This window comes from Grampus griseus, assembly GCF_964374135.1.
Source record: "Grampus griseus genome assembly, chromosome: 9".
Classification (NCBI taxonomy): domain Eukaryota; kingdom Metazoa; phylum Chordata; class Mammalia; order Artiodactyla; family Delphinidae; genus Grampus; species Grampus griseus.
In genome coordinates, this window is record NC_139003.1 from 11,083,312 (window position 1) to 11,107,567 (window position 24,256).

Genomic DNA, 24,256 nt, shown 5'->3' on the forward strand with positions numbered 1-24,256 from the left:
TAATTAGAGAATAAATCTGCATTTAATTATGCATGTTGTAAAACATAAATGGGAGACAGAGAATGTAGGTGAGAGGTAAAAATCAAAGCAGAAGTAAAGGAGGGATGGAAACAATTCTATAATGGGTTATGAGACAGTGTTATCTTTTTTTGGTCAATACTAAGTATTTTTCAACTCTTGTCAGACGACTTGGAAATTATTCGCTATCCAACAGTGAATCCCAGTCCTGTCTTCACTTGACTCATAACTGGTATTGTAGAGACATTTAGTTCTGCAATGATTGTATGTATTGAGCAACATTCTGCAGCCAGGAATTTTCCTTCTGGGTGTTCATTTCCCTGAAAACTAACACTTGTTACCAGGCGATGTGAATGCTTATGATTGAATTGGTTACTTAGTGTAATGACATTGTTTCAATAATTAAACAACAAGAATTTAAGAAATAAGCTATTAATCCATTTCTTGAAAAAACTGTGCTCTTTAGATTTTTATGGCTTTAAGCATATTGATAATCCAGATGTCTCATCTCTGGACAAAAATGCTTAACACCAGAGATGAAACCTGCACATCAAAATTCTTCCTATTTTCAGGTAGTGTCTTGGACAATTCAGATTCTCTTATCAAATTTTGCTGTTAGGTAATTTTTCTGACCTTGAAGTCATCCTCCGACCACATTCCAAAGGAAGAAGGCTCTACTTAGCCAAAAGTTCTATCCACCCCTCACATGGACCTCTTCTGCCGTTCCCTCCATGGGGCACCTTTCACCTTAGCATTCCTGAGACTGTAGATGAGGGGGTCCAGCATTGGACTGAAGACACTGTGAAACAATAACAGCTTTTTCTCTTATTTCCTCTTTGACTAGAGTACGGGGACCATATCAGTGCCATGTCAGTGCCAAAGAAAAGCCCAACCACACCATGGTGGGAGGAGCAGGTGAAGAAAGAAGGCTTTTCTTCAGCCCTCCTCCTGACTGGATCCTCAGGATGGTCCAGAGGCTGCTAGAATAGGAGACCAGCACCAAGCAAAGGGACCTAAGACAAATACACAGGCAGCAAAGATGACAGCTTCACTGATCCATGGGTCAGCACAGGCCAGTGTGAGGACAGGTAGGATTTCATAGAAGACATGGTCCACTTCCTAGGACTCACAGAAGGACAACCTTAGAAGGAGAACTGCATGTACCAGAGCCAGGATCAATCCACATGTCCAAGAAGTGATGGCCAGGACCGTGCACGCTCTCCAGTTCATGATGACAGTGTACTGGAGGGGACGACAAAGCGCTGCAAACCTATCATAGAACATCACCACGAACGTCAGGCACTCGATGTGAGCAAAAGTCAAATACAAAAATGTCTGCATTATGCATGGAACAAAGGAGAGGGTTCTATTCAGATCTGCTAAGTTTACCAACATCTCAGGGACACTGTTGGAAGCATAGGACATGTCAATGACGACAGGTAAGAGAGGAAGAATTACACTAGGCTGTGCAGTCTGGGATGCAGACAGATGAGTCCAGAGATCATGCCATTCCCCAGCAGGCTGAAGGCAGAAAATAGAACATTCAGAAGAGGATCACTGCCATCTCTGCACTGAGTGGAAATCCTACCAAGATGTGACCCACGTCACATCTAAAGATAGTCTGCCAAGGACAGAAGGATGACAGAAAGATTAGTCTGAAGAATTAATAAAACTTGAAGTTATTTAATTCAAAAGAATTCAGAGGAAACACATACTAATTTCTGTTCTGTTTCAATTATTTTCAGTCTTAATGTAGCAAATATTTCAGAACCACATTTATAAAGGAAGGACAAAGTATTTACCATAGTGTAAAAATAATATTGTGGGGTAATAGAGTCAGTAATTTTATTCTTGATCCTCTACTTCAGCTTTTCTGTTTCCTTATAAAGAAACTAATTATTTCAGTACTTTAACAATATTTACATGAACTGATGATTTATTTTTAGCTTAAAAAATCTTACAATTCTAGGTCTTCCCCGGTGGCGCAGTGGTTGAGAGTCCGCCTGCCGATGCAGGGGACACGGGTTTGTGCCCCGGTCCGGGAAGATCCCACGTGCCGCGTCGCGGCTGGGCCCGTGAGCCATGGCCGCTGAGCCTGTGCGTCCGGAGCCTGTGCTCCGCAACGGGAGAGGCCACAACAGTGAGAGGCCCGCGTACCGCAAAAAAAAAAAAAAAAAAAAAAAAAAAAAAAAAAAAATCTTACAATTCTAGAATTTTATTTTAGTTATTCACTTAGTACCTTTACTTATTTTTCTTTCTGTATGAAAAATTTGCTGACTCCTCACGATTTTAGGTCACAGGTCACAGTTTCAAAAGACTGAGTCATAGTGAAAATAAGAAGATCCATGTCATATCTGATGATACAATATTCAATTTTCTACTTTCTAGAAACAGAAAAATAAAATGTCATATAAATGACTAAGAAATCTATGATGTAAAGGTAAGCATTTTAATTATTTTGATATGTGAATATCTAGTCTTTGTAATACATATATATCTACCGGCTATATATTAGAAATTTTAAAGTGATAAGAAACAAATATTATACCTATCCTTTGTTTTTCCTTTGGCAATAACATTTATGAACACTTTCTCATGTGAAAAGTCTTCTATGACATTCATTTAACAGTGAAGCAGCTTTTTTTTCATTCATACATACAATGTAACTTAGTGAATCTCATTTTTTGACAATTAAGTTTTGGACTATGTCCATTTTATTCACCATGTGTTATGGGGCAAAAAATGTACACGCATGTGTGTATGTGTGCGATATATGTGTATATATATACAAAATGTGTATGTATGTATGTCTATCTACCTATCTATCTATCCTTTAACTTAAAAGCTTAGCATATATTCCTAGGAATGGAACTGGTGAGGCAAAGGATGCTTTAGTTGCTTGTTAAGAAAGAAGTAAAAGGAAGCCAAGCAGTTAGATAATCTAAAGCTTCACCTGGGCAAGAAACCCTCAGTGGGAAATGACAGCAGTTTGTAAAGCTTAATTCATCCTTCCCTGGTAGTTGCCCTACCTGAAGGGCGTTTCTATCATGCTGACTCCTAAGAGGCATTCTCTTTAAACCTCTGGCTCAAACGGGGAATAACCTGCTACTTTGGGGGTTTTCTTACAATTACTTGATAAGTGGTAAATAAGAAAACAACAACAACAAAAAAAGAAAAATAGAGACTCCTTGAACTTGAATGCAACCTGGGTGGTGGAGAAGGAGAGCCGTGACTTCAAGAGAGGACTGCTTTGCCCCGGGTGCCAGTAGGTGGCCTCCAGCAATCAGCTCCCTCAGGGCTACCTAGACTGCAGAGAGGCCTCATCCCATCACAGACTGTGCACGTGCTTCTGGTACTGCCCACAACCCATGGCTGATGGCGGTGGGGATTTAATGGCCCCACCGTCTGGGCCAACGTGGGAAAAATGTGTTTCACAGTTGGCTGTGGGGTTGAATGAGCCTCTGTTGCACTGACATTGCAGGTTTCCTGCCTCTCCTTCATTCTCCAATGTTACTCCCTAATAAATATCCTGCATGCCAAACTCCATCGTGGTGTCTGCTTCTGCAGGATCCCACAGGGGACAATCTGACTAACAATATGCAGACCTTGATCCTCCCATAATCACCAACCTTGAGACCTTGTCTCATTCTACCCTCTGCCTTGAGCCTTAACTGTCCTCAAATCCCAAATCGTTGACACATCCCGCTTTCATATCTTACTTTCTAGGTTTTTGAAGTTTTCCAAACGGCAACTCCTTCATATACAATGCATTTTAATCCTCCTACATGATACACAACAGATACTCCTTGAGTCGTCAATGTCTTGTATAGCAATATGTATTTTACACTCAAACAACTTCAGATGTGGGCAAGGCAGCCCGCTGTGATCTTGCAGCTGTGCCCTGTGGAACATAGTGGATCACAGTCGGGAAACAGATGAAGATGCATATGTGCTCCTAACACCTTTAGCTTGGAAATGACTGATGTTACTTTTGCTCACTTTTTAGGCCAGAAAGAGTCACATGTAGTCATTCTAATTTTAAAGAGAGCTCGTAAATATGGGGAATTACTGGGACATTTGATGACCTCTGTAGCTCCAACATCTGACGGAACTGTTTTTTGCTGGCTGACTAGCACTGATGGTTCTTTTGCCTTTCCCACTCTGCATAGTGATGACACACTGATTGCTTGAAATTGTAAGGCTCCCTCCTCCCCCTTTAGAAAGTTTGTTATGAAACATTTACCATTGCTCATACATAAAACTATTTTAAAACTCTATCCAATGTAGTGATTTTCCTCTCAATTTTAGGGTCTAATCTAAGAATTTTTCCTTATGTAACTGACATCAAAAGTAAGACTATTCTTAGCCAGCGTGAAGCAGCCGCATAGCACAGGGAGATTGGCTTTGTGCTTTGCCACGACCTAGAGGGGTGGGAGAGGGAGGGTGGGAGAGGGAGGGTGGGAGAGGGAGGGTGGGAGGGAGGCTCAAGAGGGAGTTCTATTAATTAAAACTACTACTACTAACGCTACATATGATGGTGTCAGTTCTGGCTCTTACCTTAAGATTCAACCTTAACCTACAGACCATCCCACAGAAAGTAGACGATTCCTCTTTATAGTAGTCTCCATAGTGAGAAATTCCAGAGTTGAAAATATTTGCTTCACTTTCTGATGATGATGGAGAATCATAAAGCTGTATTCTCTCCACTTTTGGGAGCAAAGTTTGGGGTTTTTTCTTTTTCTTTTTTTAAAAAATTGAAGCATAGTTGATTTACAGTGTTGTGTCAGTCTCTGCTGTACAGCAAAGTAACTCAGTTATACACATATATACCTTCTTTTTTTAAAATAGTATTTTCCATTTTGGTTTATCCTAGGAGATTGGATATAGTTCCCTGTGTTACACAGTAGGACCTTATTGTTTATTCATTCTAAATGTAATAGTTTGCCTCTGCCAAAGGTTGCATTTTATAATTGGTTCAATACAAACAATTCTCATAACTCTCTTGAGAACTTAGATGTTCCAAGGAGGCCCCATTAGTCATGACACCTATAAACATCTTTCCTGAGGGAAAAAAGTTTTGATGAACATTCTCCCTGGAGGAAAACAAAGATCACTTGTGTTTGATTGTTTGTGCAGGAAATATTCTGGGAAAAGTCAGGAGCAGATATGTTATCATAGAATGGAAATATATTTTCAAACATCTCAAAGGCCATAACCTGAGGCAAATATCACAATGTAGAAGACATAACACTTGGCCACACAATAGCTTTGCAAATTCAAACTTCTTACCCCCCTGGTGGTTTATTAAGATCTGTATCTCCCTAATACCCAATAAACAGGTGACTAGAGCCTGTGTTGCCACTTCTAAGGGGAATACGTCCCCTCAGGTAGATGCATATTTTCATCTACTGAAGAACGAGATTGGGATGCAAAGCGGTGAGATTATCATAATGACACATGTTGATTAGTGTTTACTGTGTTTCAGAACCTCAGGTATATACACCATACATGGTATTTTATTTAATCTTGTGAATTGATTAATATGTTGTCACCACGTTATAGGTGTGCCTTATGAAATTAGAGAAATATATTGTCCACTCTATCAACTACCAGGGCCAAGAATGAATTACATGCGCAGATAACAAATCCTCTGCTCTAACTCCTGAACGTACGCCCATTTTCAAAAGCTCTTAAAATGACCTCTCAGGAAACTTCACCTGTTCTCCTCAATCCTTACCAACTCTCACCAATCTCAGAAGCCTCCAGAATTCCTACACATATTTCCCTGGGTATGACTCATAACCTCGGAAGAGAATAAACTCTCTTTCTGTTTCTTGTTGTAAGCTTATATAAATTTAACCTCAAAGTCTCTCCCTTCCACTTATTAACACCTCCCTCATGGGCAGCAAAGAAAAGGATGCTAATTTTCCTCACTTCTCTGGCAGGAGGATATTTCCAGTATGTAGTGTAAGAAGATGGTCCTCAGCAGAGGAAGCAATTAAAGCTAGTGAAGGACAAATTACACACCCCACCCCCAGCTTCATCATTTTTAAAAGGAGGCAACAGAATTAGAGGGCTCTTATACCCTGTTCAGTTTTATATCATGACTCAGGGACATCAATTTTCACCAGTTGCTTCCCATAAGTGTGACTGGGGAGGGGCTCTGATTAAGAGGAATAAGAAAACTATGTTTAGACAGCATGGGATTCAGATGTTACTCTGAGACCCCAGGAACAGTGCAAGAAAGGGGTCTTTTCTTCTTTCTAAACCTGATGACTGCTGCCAGCCTTCTATCTTGCTCCTCTGTAAACCATTAACTGGTATAAAAATAATGATTTCTTCAAAGAGGGAGTGGGTACTACTTCTAGTATTTTTCTCAAAATGAGCTTGAATGTACAGGAAAACTCACAAAGATGGGGAATGGTTGGAGCTGAGGCACCTGCTTCCTGAAGCTAGTGCAGTGTGTGATGAGTCCCAGATACCTCTTCTACCCTGATGGAGAGGAGAGGACACAGGGAGGATAAGGAACTTATATATATATATATATATATATATATATATATATATATATATATATATAGGCTTTATAGTCTGATCAACTAAAACCAACCCATTCCCCAGAGACATTCCTGTGGAGTCCAGGGAACGAATTACAAATCATATTCCCACCATTCTAGGTCTTTCCTACAAAGCAGTGCAAAACCTCCCCTTCCCCTCTTGGCTCTCCTGCTTTGTTATCTTTGATAGTGTACAGGTGTGTGTGTGTGAGTGTGTGTGTGTGTGTGTGTGTGTGTGTGTGTGCGCGCGCGCATAGATGTGTGCACCTGCTCATGCAGAGAAGTTAGAACTCATGAAAAATGGCAAAGATGTCTGTGCTCGAGGATCTTGGTATAAAAATTTAACAGATAAGTCATACGTTACTGATTATCTCCCACAGTAAAATCCCCAAGGATACGAATGTGTTATGTACTTGATCTTGAAATTGTTCCTGTCTCCATATCTTACTTTGGGAAAGATTCATGATGTAATAAATGTGACCCCCATGGAGCTTATTAAGGTAGCCCCTCAAAGGACTATATCTTTCTCAGGGAGTGAACAATCTCTGCCTGCTGAAAAGTGTGAATGTGCAATAATTATCAAAATTTTCCATTGCAAATATTAATCATTACTTGGAAACTCATGTAGGTTGAATCCAATTGCCTGAATGCTTCCCTGCTTTAAGCTACACCTTAAGTATTTCCCCAATTTCAAAAATATTTGCCCCTAAATGTATATACTATATCTGGAGAGGCCATTATCCCCTCTCTGTTGTAAGCACAGTGTTGTAAGCATTGGATTTAGATGATGGATGGCTTTTCCTGAACCTATAGAAACACAGGACAACAAACAAACATGATGACTCAGATCCCTTAAATTCATGAGTATTTACATTGATTGGCCCTTGATGCTCCCAGAAATCATAGTGTATTTCCTAGTCTCTTCTCTCAGGGTTTTTTTTTTTAATTATTTTCTCTTTAAACTTCCCATAAATCCTTCCACCCACAGTCTTAGCTACTGAATGAGAGTAACTGAGACCATAAAAAGCAATCAGATGACAGTCTGTGCAATCCTAACTAACACACTGACTGAGTTGCTGAATTTGTGCATTTATCTCAACTTCTCTGCCCTTCCTGTGGAGTTACTAGTTTTTCCCCAGAGAAGGCCAGCCTACAAATTATACTATAAATTCCATCCCTCTTTCCTACTCGAGAACTTCTCTCCAGCAATTTCTGTCTCAAATGTCTCTGCTCCTATTTTGTCTTGAACATATCTGGTCAGAATGGGAAACTCGAGAGAGAGATTGGGGCAGCCTGCAGGGGCACCAGCTACTGCCTTCTCTGCAGCTTGGTAGCCAGGGGTGGAGGGAAGCCACAGCTGAAACCCAAAGTTGGACCTCTCTGCCCTGTCCCACTGTCTCATTTCTCCCTGTTCAAGGCTGAGAAGTCCCCAGATCTGCAGTCATTAAGCTGGAGATCCAGGAGAATAGTGCTGTAGTTTCAGTATGAATCCAAAGGCTGAGGAGCTAGGGTAGCTGATACTGTAAGTTTCAGTCTGAGGGCAGGGAAAGACCAATGTCCAAGTTTAAAACATCAGAAAAATTTGTGGACCATAAGAGACTACTACAAGCAACTGTATGCCAATAAAATGGACAACCTAGAAGAAATGGACAAATTCTTAGAAAGGTACAATCTCCTAAGACTGAACAGGAAGAAATAAAAAATATGAACAGTCTAATTACAAGTACTGTAATGGAATGTGTGATCAAAAAACTCACAACAAACAAAAGTCCAGGACCAGTTGTCTTCACAGGTAAATTCTATCAAACATTTAGAGAAGAGTTAACAAGTATGCTTCTGAAACTATTCCAAAAATTGCAGAGAAAGGAACACTTCTAAACTCATTCTATAAGGCCACCATCATGCTGATACCAAAACCAGACAAAGATACCACAAAAAAAGAAAATTACAAGGCAATGTCACTGATGAACATAGAGGCAAAAGTCCTCAACAAAATACTTGCAAACCAAATCCCACAATATATTAAAAAGATCATACACCATGATCTAGTGGGATTTATCTCAGGGATACAAGGATTTTTCAATATCTGCAAATCAATCAGTGATTGTTAACCACATTAACAAATTGAAGAATAAAAACTATATAATCATCTAAATAGATGCAGAAAAATCTCTGACAAAATTCAGCATCCATTTCTGATAAAACTCTCCAGAAAATGAGCATAGAGGGAATCTACCTCAACATAATAAAGGCCATATATGACAAATCCACAGCCAATATCATTCTCAATGGTGAAAAACTGAAACCATTTCATCTAAGATGAGGAAAAAGACAAGGATGTCCATTCTCACCACTGTTATTCAACACAGTTTTGGAAGTCCTAGCCACGGCAATCAGAGAAGAAAAAGAAATTAAAGGAATACAAACTGGAAAAGAAGAGGTAAAACTGTCACTGTTTGCAGAGGACATGACACCATACATATAGAATCCTAAAGATGCCGCCAGAAAACTACTAATCAATGAATTTGGTAAAGTTGCAGGATACAAAATTAATGCACAGAAATCTCTTGCATTCCTACATACTAACAATGAAAGATCAGAATGAGAAATAAAGGAAACAATCCCATTCACCACTGCAACAAAAAGAATAAAACACCTAGGAATAAACTTACCTAAGGAAGTAAAAGGCCTGTACTCAGAAAACTATAAGACACTGATGAAAGAAATCAAAGATGACACAAACAGGTGGAGAAATATACCATGTTCTTGGATTGGAAGAATCCACACTGTGAAAATAACTATACTACCCAAAGCAATCTGCAGATTCAATGCAACCCCTATCAAATAACCAACGGGATTTTTTACATAACTAGAACAACAAAATCTTAAAATTTGTATGGAGACACAAAAGACCCCACATAGCCAAAGCAATCTGGAGGGAAAAAAAAATAACGGAGCTGGAGAAACCAGATTCTCTGACTTCAGACCATACTACAAAGCTGCAGTAATCAAGACAATATGGTTCTGGCACAAAAACAGAAATATAGATCAATGGAACAGGACACAAAGCCCAGAGATAAAATCATGCACATACGGTCAACTAATCTCTGACAAAGGAGGCAAGGATATACAATGGAAAAAAGACAGTCTCTTCAATAAGTGGTGCTGGGAAAACTGGACAGCTGCATGTAAAAGAATGAAATTAGAACACTCCCTAACACCATACAGGAAAATAAACTCAAAATGGATTAAAGACCTAAATGTAAGACCGGACACTATAAAACTCTTAGAGGAAAACATAGGCAGAACACTCTATGACATAAATCACAGCAAGATCCTTTTTGACCCACCTCCTAGAAAAATGGAAATAAAAACAAAAATTAAAAAAATGGGACCTAATAAAACTTACAAGCTTTTGCACAGCAAAGGAAAATATAAACAAGACGAAAAGACAACCCTCAGAATGGGACAAAGTATTTGCAAATGAAGCAACTGACAAAGGATTAACCTCCAGAAAATACAAGCAACTCATACAGCTCAATATCAAAAAAACCAAACAACTAAATCCAAAAATGGGCAGAAGACCTAAATAGACATTTCTCCAAAAAAGATATACTGATTGCCAACAAACACGTGAAAGGATGCTCAACATCATTAATCATTAGAGAAATGCAAATTAAAAGTACAATGAGATATCATCTCACACTGATCAGAATGGCCATCATCAAAAAAGTCTACAAACAATAAGTGCTGGAGAGGGTGTGGAGAAAAGGGAACCCTCTTGCACTGTTGGTGGGAATGTAAATTGATACAGTCACTATGGGGAACAGTAGGGAGGTTCCTCAAAAAACTAAAAATAGAACTACCATACGACCCAGCAATCCCACTGCTGGGCATATGTCCTGAGAAAACCATAATTCAAAAAGAGTCATGTACCACAATGTTCATTGCAGCTCTATTTACAATAGCCAGGACATGGAATTAACCTAAGTGTCCATCAACAGATGAAGGCATAAAGAAGATGTGGCACATATATACAATGCAGTATTCCTCAGTCATAAAAAGAAACGAAATTGAGTTATTTGTAGTGAGGTGGATGGACCTAGAGTCTGTCATACAGAGTGAAGTAAGTTAGAAAGAGAAAAACAAATACCGTATGCTGACACATATATATGGGTCTAAAAAACAAACAAAAAAAATGGTCATGAAGAACCTAGGGGCAAGATGAGAATAAAGATGAAGACCTAGTAGAGAATGGACTTGAGGAGATGGGGAGGGGGAAGGGTAAGCTGGCACAAAGTGAGAGAGTGGCATGGACTTATATACACTACCAAAGGTAAAATAGCTAGCTAGTGGGAAGCAGCCACATAGCACAGGGAGATCAACTCGGTGCTTTCTGACCACCTAGAGGGGTGGGATAGGGAGGGTGGGAGGGAGGGAGACTCAAGCGGGAAGAGATATCGGGATATATGTATATGTATAACTTATTCAGTTTGTTATGAAGCAGAAACTAACACACCATTGTAAAGCAATTATACTCCAATAAAGATGTTAAAAAAAAAGGAGATGATGCAGTGAAAGATTATATTTAAGAATATACCTAGATCTCAACATATATAGACAAGGGATAAATTCTTTTTTTAGATGTTTTGTTATAATTTATTCTATCCATTTTTCATCCAGTTGTACTGAGTTATAAGTGGCATATAACATTTTATATGTTTAAGATATACAGCATAATAATTTGACTTGCATACATTGTGAAATGATTACTACAGTAAGTTTACTGAGCATCCATAATTTCATATAGATACAGAATAAAAGAAAAAAAATATTTTTCCTTGTGAGAACTTTGGGATTTCTCTCTTAACTTTCAGATATAACATACAGCAGTGTAAATTATATTCATCATGTTGTACATTACATCCTTAGATTTATTTATCTTATAACTGAAAGTTTATACCTTTGGACTAGCTTCATCCAATTCCTCCTCCCTCGCCTCTGCCTCTAGTCCTACAAATTGGATCTCTTTTTCTATGTGTTTGGTGTTTTGTTTGTTTTTTAATTGAAGTATAATTGACTTGCAACACTATGTTAGTTCTAGGTGCTCAATAGAGGGAGAAATTCTTAAAATTTTCGTTTACAAGCAAGAATGATAGATTGAGATGTTAAATATAAACATGATAAAATTTCCATAGAAAGATAATCAAGGATAGTATAGAGTTAGTATTAGAAGAGGTTTCACTAGAAATGTTCCAGAACTGAAGAAAGACTGAACTTAGTCTCCAACTGATAAAATGTATTATGCAAGAGTACAATAAAGATAATTCATCCATGCGACTTCCCTGGTGGTCCAGTGGTTAAGAATCTGCTTTCCAATACAGGAGACACGGGTTCAATCCCTGGTCAGGGAACTAAGATCCCACATGCCACAGGGCAACTAAGCCTGCATGCCACAACTACTGAGTCCGTGAGCTTTGGAGCCTGCGCCCCACAACTAGAGAGAAGCCTGTGCACTGCAATGAAGAGCCTGCTCACCGCAACAAACATCCCACCTGTCGTAACTAAGACCTGACACAGTCAAAGAAAGAAAAAAAAAGATAATGCATCCATAAGAACTTCTGATAACTGAAGATAAAATGAATCTTTAGATCAAAAATTTGAGATTATGATAGATAAAAAATAAATTCTCAATAAATATAAATTAACAATTAAATGTTTGGCTATTGTTTTCCTCTTTACAAAAAACAGTTTCCTAGGGCTGCCATAACAAATTACAGTCTTAATTTTTGTTTCATAAATTTTGTAATATTTAATAAAAGCTATAATTTCATTTGCCCCTTTAAATGTTTTGTTGCATTATTTTATATTAATTGTTTCATGATCAAAAATAAATTTAAAAAGTCACCAAAGGTAAAAGAAAAGTATCTATATAGGAACAACCATTTCACTGACAGACTTCTGATCAGCAGCACAAGATCTGAAGACAATGAGGTACTATTTTTAATGTAACAAGAGGCAGAGAAGCTCTCAGTCAAGGATTTTATAATTGTAAGATTTCTCTTGAATAAAACAAAGTAAGAGATTTTCATATGTAAATTATAAGAGTTTAGAGCCTATAGCTCTCTAGTATACTAATAAAGATTATTCCCCAATAAGGACAGAAGTGAATTCAGAATTAATCAAATACCTACAAAAACTATTGAACAGGGCTTCCCTGGTGGCGCAATGATTGAGAGTCCGCCTGCTGATGCAGGGGATGCGGGTTCGTGCCCCGGTCCGGGAAGATCCCACATGCCGCGGAGTGGCTGGGCCGGTGAGCCATGGCCTCTGAGCCTGCACGTCCGGAGCCTGTGCTCCGCAGAGGGAGAGGTCACAACAGTGAGAGGCCCGCATACCACAAAAAACAAACAAACAAAAAACTATTGAACAATGTAATTAAATATCTTATATTTAATAACCTGAGTGCTATAAAATAATCATTATGACATTTAAAAAGGATAAAAGCAAAATTTGATAAAAATAAATGAAGTAAGAGGTATTTGGAAGAGTGCAAAATTCTTGAAGAGGCTTAAATACTGAATGATTTCAAATTTATTACAATATATTATTCATTTTGATAGTAGCATTTGAAGAATAGCATCAATCAAAAAATGACATAGAATCTATGGTTTCCAAAACTACAGTGCAAATGAAACATTAAAGCATTATCAATCAAAAAAAAGAAGGTAGATGGCAAAAAACAGAAAAAGGGGAGCAAAAAAAATGGACTGATATTCAGAAAACACAAAATGTCTATTTATATCCATTACTGTATTAAATGTAAATGAATTATATTTATCTATCAAAAGATAGAGAGGATCACATCATATTAAAAACAGAAAATCCATTTATGAACACTTTGCAACAGTCACACCTAAACATAAATGCACGCAGACATACACATACACACCCAAAACCAGAAAGATTGATGATAAAATAATGAAAAAGCAAGTTTCATGTCCACAGTGACTGGTAGTAGCAATATTGATATCAGACTGAAGCACAGGTGGACATATATAAGATACCACAAAGTCATAATAAAATGAACAACCTGCTGAAAGATGAAAATTCACTGTCTATTCCCTACAAAACAATTTAGCAAATTTTATATAGAAACTTTTATTAAAATCTAAATAATCAGAAACATTATTATTAATAGTAAAATATACAAAGCTTTCCCTTTGAGTTACGAAATGATTTCAACATGCTCCATTAAAAGCACTTTCCTTAATGTTGACTCAAGAACTAGCTGGCAATAAGATAAAAAGAAGAAATAGAAGTGGTAAAATTTAAAACAGAAAATAAAATAGAATTATTGACAACACACATGTGTATGTGGAAAATAAAATCTTTATAGATGACCTATTATTACAAATAAGCAAATATCCAAAAATCAGGGTTCAAGGATGATGTACAAAATGGGGGACTTACATAACTTGTTTATGGAATGAGCATCTTGTAAAGACGGCAAATCTCTCCAAATTGTTCTATTGGTTCAATAAAATCAAAATCAGAATCCAAGGTTTTTTTATGTGTAGAAATTGAGAATCTTATTACAAATTTCATGTGAAATTACAAAAGATCAAGAAGAGTGAAGGCAATTTTGAAGAATGAAGTAAAAGGACTTACTTTATGGCATATTGAGACCTCCAAGATTACAGTGCCTTTATACAGTCAATGTTGTATTGGGACAAGGATAAATAAACAGACCCATGAAATAGCACGGTTAACTCAGAAATTCAGAAATGTGTACACATTAACATGCGCACGCATACACACACACACACACACACACACTTGAACCAAGACAAAGACACTGGTGTTTTTAATGAATAATGCTAGATCAATTGGCTATCTATGTGGATAAAAACTAAAACATGACTTCTGCCAGCATACCACAAAAAACAGGTAAGTTTTAGACCTATTTATAAAAGATAAAAACAAGTTTTGTAGAACATTAATTAATGGCTAATAATGAAAACCTTAGAGTGAGCAAAAATTTTTGAACAGAATTAAAACAGTATTAAAGAAAAGATTCATAAAATTAAGAATCAAACTCCTGTTTATCTAGAAGCATCATTAAGAGAGTAAGAATGTAATCCACAGAATGGAAGGAAATATTTAAAACACGTATAACCCATACAGCACTCATATTCAGAATATTTAAAGAATTCCTGCAAATTGTTAATGAAAAGAGAGATAATCCAAATTAAAGTGGGAAAAATACTTGAACAAACATTTCATGTGAAAGGTCATCCAAATGACCCGTGAGCACACTAAAAGTTTAAGAGGTACTAAACTCTCTAGGTCACCAAAGAAATGGAGATTAAAATACAAAACAATGATAGTAAAAATTCAAAAGTTTGAAACTACAAGGACTTAGCAAGGCTACGGAGCAGGGATACATCACTGTTGACAATGTAATTTAGTGTACCCATTTGGGAAACTCTGGAAAAACTGACTGTTTTTAACATAGGCGTAACAATGACTCATGGATTCTACTTTCAGATATGCCCCAAATAAGTGCCTATATATATATGTTACACACATATATAAATTTATATGAAGATTGTATGTGAGTGTGTGTGTATATATATATATATATAGTTTCTATGTGAATATTCATAAGATAATTGTAACTTTTTTTCTAACTTCCAAGGGAAAATCCTATCATAGCTTATTAAAGAAGACTGAAACAAGGACTGATCTCTTTGCTCGACCTTACAGTCCATATGACCACACAAATATTTATTGCAGGGGCTCCTATAATTAGTTTTAGAAGTGTCTGATTTAATTGATTTGTTCCAGGAAAAATTAATGGCTTTGGAAAACTACTTGACAAGAATAATCTGGCCTATTTCTCTATATAAAATTTTTCTCTAGAAATAAAAAAATGAGAGTCACAGGCACATTCCCAAAACTATGTGATCAACATTGAAATCCATAAAAAGTTCTCTGATTTCAAAATCTATGAATATATATTAACTGTTTAGTTTGTGCTTGTAATTTGAATGAAATGATATAAATGAGAAATTTGAAAATTTACAACGAAGTATTTTTGGTGGTAGAATAACCAGCCTTCTACAAATATCTTTAATATTTTTAAATGTACAAATTATCATGTCAAGATTCTGCCCATGCATAAATTGCCTATGTTTCTGAATATCTTTTCCCATCATAAATAAATATAAATATTGGTTCAAGTTTAAGGTATCTCTTGATTAGGGTTCCTCCAAAAGCCAACCCTGGTACAATTATTCAACTACAAGCAGTTTTTAGGAAGTAATCACTGGAAATACAAGTAGAGGAGTGGAAAAGGGGGACAACCAAGAAAAGACAGCCACTGAGGTCTGGATGATCAAGTAGTACAAAACTGTAGTAACTGAAGTTAGATCCTAATGGAAAAATCTTGGAGCCAGTGTAGAATATGTACCTCAGTGTTAACCCACCTGGAATGGAAGGGACCTGGAGTGTCTATATACCAACTAGTATCCATTATTGGGTGACGGCCATGAGGCGGGTGAACCAAGTATTAGGGCTCTTTTTCCCTGTGTGATGGGCTCCTAAAGTGCCTCTTGTGGCCAGGGAACCTGCCCAGACAAAGAAATGCAGGTGGTGACATATGGAAGTCAGGCCAGTGTGCACTGAAGTGGGAAGGCAAGGTGTTAGGATGGAACACTCACAGCATCAGCTACAGAATCCCTGTCTGCACATCACCTCTGAAATCCAAAATCTGATTGGACCTAATCAGGCAGAGGAATAGGTGTGGTTTTCTGGTTCTAAATTGAAGAGGATAATTGCCAAAAATTTTAATAAATATTTTCTAATGATTTTTAAAAGTACAGTAGCATAGATATTTATCCACAGTTAAGTAAAAAGGAAGTTTAATTTTTTTTTTTTTTTTTTGCCATACGCAGGCCTCTCACTTCCGTGGCCTCTTCTGTTGCAGAGCACAGGCTCCCAGCCGCTCCGCGGCACGTGGGATCTTCCCGGACCGGGACACGAACCCGTGTCCCCGGCATCGGCAGGCGGACTCTCAACCACTGCGCCACCAGGGAAGCCCCAGAAAGTTTAATTTTTAAATTTCAAAAGTTGGCTTTACTCATACTCAACGTGCAGACCTCCTTCATATTATCTATCTCGTACCTGAAGGAATTTTATAAAACTTCTCTATTTTGATACAATACAATCTAAGGGAAACTAACTAATATTAACTCTGTTACTCACCACAAATAATATGAGAAATACATTTAAGTGCACCAGTATATGTTGAGAATGCTATGCTGTGGCAAATTTACGTAAATGAATTAAAGTTTCTGGTGTGTTTATCACATGAAACGTGTTTAGCAGATTTTCAACAATTGAAAGGCACATTTAGGATGGAACATTGATTATATATTGTGTAGAAAGTCCACTTTCAGGGGCACTCACCAAGGAAAACAATCACCGTTCAAAGCCTGAAAACTGCAGAAAAGTCTAATTTTTAATCATTGCCATTGGGGTAGAACAATAGATAATCAGATACTGATTTCAAATATGAGCTCTAACTTTAAGAAAACAAACGAGCAAATACAGCATATTGCAGATACTGATTTACTAACTTCTTAGAGTGACATATCTCTGTGTTGTGTGCCAAGGAGAATAGACCAGAGGTTTTACTATTTAATGATGGTTTCTGAGGCTCTCAAGCAGATTGAGTCAGTCAGCTTAGTAAAATGATTGTAAGGCCCTCATCCTATCTCGGTGCATGTCTCTAACATACAAGTTTTAGATATTAATGTTACAGTTAATGTTAGCATAAACATCAAATGTTATTAGCATTCGAAGTCTCCGTGGTGGCTGCTGGTTTAATTGCCAGTTCTGGTCTGTCCTCCTGTCCTGAGTTGTCTGCTTAGGGACTTAGCAACTAAGTTTAATGTAGAATTGGCCTTCTATACAATTCAAAAGTTGACAGTTAAATCAAGTCTCCTGTAGCTTTTTCCCTTTCACCAATAGTACCCAGACAACATTGCCCAATTCTTTGGCTTCCAGACTTGTGCTCTCAAATGCCTATCTTTCTTCATTGTGTCTCCACAGAGCTCCCAGTTATCTGATATTAGCATCTATTCTAGCTCTCAAAAGATTCTATCTTTCTAACCTTTATTCTATAATTCAAGCATGTTAATATTATATGTTAAAAGAGTTCATTCATCACATTGTAGATTATATAAGAATATGCCTTACAGGAGATTCAATTAATATATTTAAATTTCTACTTAATTTTAATATATACTTAGAAATGTTTATTTAGTAAGAAAAGGATAAGCAGCATTAATAAACATTACATGACGATTATCATAGGGCTGTATGATAATCATTTGTCTTAGAACTTTTCCCATCTTACCTGGTGTCTACAGAGACTAATCACTGCTTTCCCTGACTTGCTGCAGAAGTGAAGCCCTTTGGTCCAACACCTCATACTAGCTCAATGGACTCTGACAGCTTACAAGCTCAGGTCAGGGGTACCTAGAATGCTTTTCCAGTAATTTGCTGTTAGCAAACCATCAATTTTATACAGCAGAAGTCAGATTACTATGAACATGAAAACTCTGTTAGCCTCATAATAGTAACTTGAATCTTAAGTATTATAATGCAGAAATATGGATGGAAGTAAGTAAATGATTGCAGTTTAGAGGAAGGTAGTAGGAATCCTATGCCTCACCGTAACATTACAAACACTGACAGGGTTCTCTTGATTTTATTTTTGCATTTGGTAAAATTTAATTTAATTTTACTCCTTTAAATTTAACTCCTTCCACCCATTGTCTCAGCTCGTGAGTGAGAGTAACTGTGAACATGGAAGCAATCAGATGACAATTTGTACAATCCTAATGAACACACTGAATGAGTTACTGACGTTGTGCATTTAGCTCTTTAATTTTTGCATTTGGTAAAATTTGGTAAATTTAAAAATTTCTCCCCACTGGGCAGCAAAGAAAGGAACTCCAGTGTTCTCACTTCCCTGGCAGGAGGACATTTCCAGGATGTAGTAGGAACAGATGGCCTCAGCAGAGGAAGAAATGAAAGATAGTGAAGGACAAATCACACGACATCTCCAGCTTCATCATCTGTAAGGAGAGGCAACAGCATGGCTTTTATGCCCCTTTTAGGTTGATACGACGACTCAGGGACACCGAGTTTCACCAGCCCCTTCCTGTAAGTGTGACTGGGGAGGGGCCCTGACAAAGAGGAATAAGAAACCTATGTTTAGACAGCATGGGTATCAGATGTTACTCTGAGACCCCAGGCACAGTGCAAGAAAGGGGTCTCACAAAGGTGCCTTTTTCTTCTTCCTAAACCTGATGACTTCTGCCATCCTTCTGTCCTGCATTTCTGTAAATCATTAACCATTGTAAAAATAATAACAATTTGTACAAAGGGGGTTGTCCTATTTCTGGTATTTTTCTCAAATTGGGCTTGAACGTACAGGAAAACTCACAGAGATGGGGAATGGTTGGAGCTGAGTCACCTGCTTCCTGAAGCTAGTACAGTGGATTATGAATCCCAGATACCTTTTCTGCCTGATGGGGAGGACAGGACTCAGGGGGTTCTCAGGAGGTTGTAGATGTGAGGGCTTTATAGTCTGATCACCTAAAACCAACCCATTCCCCAGAGACATACCTGTGGAGACCAGGGAACAAATTACTAAGTGTCTTCTCATCATTCTCCATCTTTCCTACAAAGTAGTGCAAAACCGCAAAACCTTCCCCTCCCCTCTTGGATCTCCAGCTGTTATCCCTGAGTGTGTGTGTATCTGTGTGTGCGTGTGTGTGTGCATGCACACACGCATATGCACCTACTTATGGACAGAAGGAAGAACACAGGAAGAATGGCAAAGATGTCTGTATTCAAGAGGATCCTAGTATAAAAACTTTAGAGATAAGTCATTCTTTATTATGTCCCATAGTACAACTCCCAAGGATATGAAAGTATTATGTCCTTGATCTTGAAATTGTTCCTGTATCTATATCCTACTTTTGAAAAGCTTCATGATGTAATAAATACAATGCCCATGGAGCTAATTAAGGCAGCCCCTCAAAGGACTATATCTTTTTCAGGGAGTGAACAATTGTTGAAAAGTGCAATAATTATCCAAATTTTCCATTGCAAATATTAATCATCACTTGGAAACGCATGTAGACTGAATCCTATTGCCTAAATGCTTTCCTGCTTTAAGCTGCTCCTTCAGTATTTGTCCATTTCAAAAATATATTTTCCCTAAATATATATCCCATATTTAGAGAGGCCACTGTGATCTCTGTGTTGTAAGCATAGTATTGTAAGCATTGAAATTAGTCGGTGGATGGCTTTGCCTGCATACAGAGAGCCCCAGGACAACACACAGACGTGACGATTCAGATAACTCACATTCATGAGCTTACACGTCACTTTAGGCCTTGATGCTCCCAGAAATCATACTATATTTCCCTAGTCTTCTCCCAAGTGATTTTTTTCTTATTTTCTCTTTCTTTAAACCTCCCATAACTCCCTCCACCCATTGTCTCAGTTAGTGAGTGAGAGCAACTGAGAACATGGAAGCAATCAGATGACAATTTGTACAATCCTAATTAACACACTGAATGAGTTACTGAATTTGTGCATTTAGCTCAACTTCTCTGCTCTTACTATTGAGTTATGAGGTTTTTCCCCCAGCCAATGCCAACCTACAACTCATGCTATGAATCCCACCCCTCTTGCCTACTCAAGAGTTTCTCTCCAGCAGTTTCTGTCTCTAAAGTTTCTGCTCCTATTTTGACTTGAACACATTCAGTCAGAATCCGAAACTTTTTTATTTTAAAGACACCAATCATCTATTTGCTAGATCCAATGATCAGTTCTGTTGTCATCCGACTTGACCTGCCGGCGGCATTTGACACAATTGCTCTCTCTCTTTGCAACATTTCTTCACTTCACTGTCATGATACTGTGCCCCCCCCCCCCCCCCCCGCCACCGCCAGTGGTCTTTCTACCTTTATGGTTGGTCCTTCTCAGACTCCATTGCTGGATCTTCATGTCCCTCTTCGGATCTAGAAACACTGGTATTGGTCAGGGTTTATTCTTTGTTTCTGTTCACTTTCTACAGGACCTCATGAATCCCAGGGATTTCAACACATTTCATATGTCGATAACACAAAAATTAATATTGAAGCCAGGCCTCTTCCCAAAATGCAGTGGTCCAGAATAAATGTTTATCTACTGCACATCAGAGTGAATCAGCAGGTCCTTTGACTTCCTGTCTCCTAGAGTAATTCCAATGCCCTAAAGCCACCTACAAGGAGCCAATTACAAGGTTTTCTCTCGTGCATTACTCTTTCTTGTTGTTAAGAGACTGCCTGGTTTATAATATATATGATTATAAAGTATATACATATTTTTAAATGCACTTTTATATACTTAAACATCTTTTTTTTTTCTTATCCTAGCTGTCTTTGGTGATTTTTGTCTGTTTACATATATTTTATACTGTTAATTACACCTAAAAATATTAGTTGTATTCTCAGATGTTGATTACAAAATTTAGCCATGATTCCACAATTTGTGTTAGAGTTTAAGAGTGTAGGATCTATGGTCTAGGTTCTAATCTTAACATCAAAATTTATACTGCAACTGCCATTTCCTTTCGATATGTCATAGGTTTATTTGGTCCTCCAACCCTGGCTACAGCTTCCAGAGGCTGTAAGGATGTTGGTTTTCACTGTGATTGCAGGGCTGTTTGTTTTCTAGGGAACCACAGAGCTGGGGTGTGGATGATGAGAACAGAGAAAGTTAAAACCCTGCAGACCTCACTGTTCTTAACTAGGTCAGCAGTTCTTCTTGGATGAACACTCATCAGATTTTTGCAAGCCTTTCATTTCCTGGGTTCTGAAAAAGATGATTTTGACAAATTTTGTCAGTGTGCTTTTGCTTCTGCAGAGAATTTTGGAGGGCTTTACTCATTTATTCCCACTGACTAGTGCTTTTTTTTTTTGAAGGAAACGTATATTTTTTGTCTATGCAGTGATAACATAAACTATTCTTTACACTATATAAACTTAGATTAATTTGAAGAACCTTTTCTAGACTTTCACATTACATACTCCTGCCTGAGAGCTAGGTTCTGTAGTCCTAATGACTTCTTTCATTTCAGGCCAAAATGTATTGCACTGTTCCACTGTCAATGTTTACAACACAAATTTGGGAAAGATTTAGCATACAGATGTCTTTTGCTCTTTTAAATCAATCTAATCATTAGCTTGGTTTGTGGTTTGAAGAATACATACATATACACACACACACGCACACACACTCTTTGTCCACAAAATGGCATTTATTTCCCCATGGTTTTAATTAATTTTAAGGTAAAATTTGATTATGTGCTCCTTTTAATGGATTTCAAAGAACTGTAGGCTTGGGAAACTTAATAAGGAATTCTGATGTGACTGTGAGAGTTAAACTGTAAATATTTTTGTGCTTTTATTCAAAGGATGACCTTATTTTCTGGAAGATCTCATTATTAAGACTTACAAGTAAGAGAAAGAAATTTGTTCCCAAACTTGAAAAAAATTTTCATGGTGGAGACTTTTCTAATAGCTTTTTAAATAATCTATTTGATAACTGATTTCCATATGGCATTACTTGGCACTCTTTTAACTGACATTTATTGATTATTTCTCATAACTCTGAACTAAAGTGTTAATTTTCTTGGGGATCCATATCAAAATACCTCAGACTCCATGCTTTCAATAAGAGGAACAGGGCTTCCCTGGTGGCGCAGTGGTTGAGAGTCCGCCTGCCGATGCAGGGAACGTTGGTTCGTGCCCCGGTCCGGGAAGATCCCACATGCCGCGGAGCGGCTGGGCCTGTGAGCCATGGCCGCTGAGCCTGCGCGTCTAGAGCCTGTGCTCCGCAACGGGAGAGGCCACAACAGTGAGAGGCCCGCGTACCACAAAAAAAATAAAAATAAAAAAATAAGAGAAATATATTTTTTTATTGTCCTAGTGGCTAGATGTCCAAGATCAAGGATTCAATGGGGTTGGTTTCTTCTGAAGACTCTCTTTGGCTTGCAGATGGTAATCTTTTCACTGTGACTTTACATGGTTTTCCTTCTGAGTATGTCTGCATCCTAGTCACCTCTTCTAAAAGGATACCAGTCATATCACATTGATGCCCCTGCTAAAGACCTCATTTTAACTTAATGACCTTTTAAATACGCAGTCTTAAGTACAGTCACATTGTGAAGTACTGATGGTTGAAACTTCAACATTTACATTTTCAGGGGACAGAATTTTCCCACAACACCTAATGATTTGTTGAGAATCAAGTTGTTAATGCAATCAGAAGTGAGTGTAGGCTTTGAATGAGTGTGTTTTACAAGTAGATGGGCAGGACAAGGCTGCAATACTTGTTTAAAAGGAAGTACAAATAAGCCTCACATTCACATAGACTTTCTTTCAGGAGGTATTTTTCAAACAGTGCTCAAGAAAATGGATGCCAAGCAGAGAGCTGAAATCTCCAACAGAGATTGGAGTTATGGGTTAATAAGAAAGCTGGGATTTTAGGGGATGAAATTATAGAGAGAAGTTTATGTAGAAAAGGATTCCCCAAAGTGCCGGACGTTTTCTTAGGCATTTCTCAAGTCCTAACTTGCAAAAATGTAACTGAAATACACATGTCTTAACAAATCTAAAACCAAGCTCTAAAAGGAGTAAGGTAATCTTCAACAAATTTAATTGCCTTTAAGGATAAAATCAAAGTCTCATTAATCTTTATATGATAATAACATAGTCTATAGCCTTTGTAATTTACCATTCCAAATATAAAAAAGCAGGAAAAATATATCAATTACCAAGAGATAAAAGAGCCAACAAAAGAGGTCTCAGATATACCAGACATTGAAGCTATAAGACTTCAAAATAACTGTTATTTATATCAGAGAAAATGGGAACAAAGATACACAACATTTAAAAAAATAATATTTCAGTGAAGAATTAGAATCTACAGAAATAATCAGATATTCATTCTTAAGGAGTAAATAATAATATGTGAAATTAAGAAAACAATGTGTGGATTTAATAACAGACTAGACAGAGTCATGAGCAGGATCAATGAATTCAAATGGAGATAACAAAAAACATTCAAATCAAAGCATTAAAAGAAAAGTAATGAAAAAATGGAGCAGAGTCTGAAAAATATATGGGGATGTGGGTAAAAAAAGCTAACCATACTCAAGAGAAAAGCCAAATAAAATGGTAAAGGAGTGGTCAAGTTGGTGGAGGAAGACCCAGAGCTCACCGCTTCCCATGCCACACCAAAGTTGTAAGTATTTACAGAGCAACTGTTGATGAGAAGGATCAGAAGACTAGCAGCAAAGATCTTCTACAACAAAAGCTATAAAGAAGGAACCACAATGAGATAAGTAGGAGGGGCTGGGACAAGGTAGAGTCAAGATTTAGACCACTGGGCGGGTGACCCACAAGTGGGAGGATAATTACAACTGCAGAATTTCTCCCTAAGAAGCAAGGGGTCTGAGCCCTACATCAAGCTACTCTCCAGCCTGGGTTCCTACACCAGGAAGACAAGCCCGGAATATTTGGCTTTGAAAGCCAGCAGGGCTAAATTTT

General features: G+C 37.7%; 1 pseudogene across 1 annotated transcript in view; it reads right to left on the bottom strand.

The window, feature by feature from the left end:
* Nucleotides 1-720: 720 nt before the first annotated feature.
* LOC309826924 (olfactory receptor 2A12-like) overlaps nucleotides 721-24,256 on the bottom strand; it is a 33,370-nt pseudogene continuing 9,834 nt past the window's right edge. Inside the window, exon 2 of the transcript in view lies at nucleotides 721-1,602. The product of the transcript in view is annotated as an olfactory receptor 2A12-like (transcript). The remainder of the gene's footprint in view (nucleotides 1,603-24,256) is intronic.